This window comes from Triticum dicoccoides, chromosome 3B (assembly GCF_002162155.2).
Source record: "Triticum dicoccoides isolate Atlit2015 ecotype Zavitan chromosome 3B, WEW_v2.0, whole genome shotgun sequence".
Taxonomy (NCBI): Eukaryota; Viridiplantae; Streptophyta; class Magnoliopsida; order Poales; family Poaceae; genus Triticum; species Triticum dicoccoides.
The window spans coordinates 332,153,106-332,154,953 of NC_041385.1; positions in this window are offsets into that span (position 1 = coordinate 332,153,106).

Here is a 1,848-nt window from a genome sequence, read left to right on the forward strand (position 1 = left end):
ACATGTCATAGACACAAAAATTGTGGCAAGATTCCCTTAGGCAAGCCAAAGTGTGTCTAACAATTTGAGCAACTCAAGTTAGGCAAGTGTGGAAATTGTGGGAAAAATAATGTGGCAACATAAGACAAACATAGTAACAATCCAAAAAGCCCCCTAATTTTTGTGACATGCATGAAAATTTGGTTAGTTAAATTTATAGTAAAAAATTGGCAAGGTGCATCAAATCAACACATGCAATTATCAAAAGGAAAGTCACCGCATGCATGCATGCATTGTACTCCCTCCGTTTCCAAATATAAGTCTTTTTAGAGATTGCAACAAGTGACTACATATGAAGTAGAATATGTCTACATACATTCGTATGTTGTAGTCCATTTGAAATGTGTAAAAAGACTTATATCGAGTGTAGTGCTTGGATGTGTCGCGTCAACTCGTACAAGACCTAGAAGTTTGATTACTACAACGCCCTCTCCCTCGTGGACTGAGCTTCGGTGCCTTAACTGCACCTGCCTTTGGCTGCATGACAGGTGGGCCAACCACCTGTTGGGCCCACCTGTCATAGACGCTAAGGCAGGAGCAGTATAAGTCAATGAAGTTGTGTCCCTCCCTCGCGCATGAGCATGGTGGCTGGAAGGACTAGTAGAAGCTTTCTCTACATGCTATCCCTCCCGCACGAGGTGGACGGACATGCAGCAGTGGATTTGATACTATAGAAGTAGGAGTAACATCATTGTTCGTCTTCTAGAAGAGGCGAAGAGCCAAGCGCAACCCGAACGTGGCAATTGCGAACGCTCGCGTGGTGTGGTGCCTTAGAGCACACATATAGTAGCCAGGCTCTTGCATGAGACAAAATTGCTATTTGAGCCCACTATTGTAGTAGTACTAGTACTTGCTCCTCCCTCCTTCTAGGTGAGTAAGTCATTGAATTTGTAGCTAAGCTTCCCTCATTGAATTGTTTAACAATTAAACTCCATCATCTATTGGTTGATAATCATTCTGCATATGTCCACACGCTTAGCACCATTTCCTCTTGGGGTCACAAATGTTTATTTCTAATTAATAGCATTGCATGCAATGAACTAGCCACTGCATGTCGTGTTTGGTAGTCACAAGTCATTAAAAGCATGCACACCTCTCATATCTTATTGGTTGATATGTCAAGAAACAAGAAACAAGGTAGAAGTTAATGCACCACGCCTAACTGTTTTGGGATTATTTGGTTTTCGTAAGATGACTTACACACCTAGACGGAAGGAGTAGTATAGCCCTATAAACAGGAAAGGAGTATTTGCCTTTCTAGAGATTGCAACAAGTGACCAGACTACACCGCGTGTAGTACTCCCTCCCTTCCGGTTTATAGGGCTCAAATCTCAAATCTCATGAACCAAGGCATTTTGCGATTGGAGGAATGTATCTCATACTTTACAAAACTACCCTAATTTAACTCATGCATTAATTACATAGTTCTCTCGTTTTCCTCTCCGCCTTGGTCGGGGTGCACAATATTGATCACTCCTATATGACTAGCCGCTCTATCTACATGCGGGACATCAAAGCATCCGGGCCCGCATGGCATCCACCAAATCATAGTGAGGTGCTACAGTTGAGACTCACCTGTCACCCCGGTGTGGCCGTCATGACCCGTCATATCACAAAACCCACACCTTTACCAGCAGTGGTAAAGTGGTCTCCAAGTTGGACTAGACAAAGCAACCATCATTTCACTGGAACGCTCGTTGAAGCCCTTTCTTCCCTTTCTTGAAGAAAACCTCACTACAGGCTACTCACTTCTGCCTCTTCTGTACCGACGAAGGAAAGGTGGGCGAATCAGTTATGCTGCTATATATT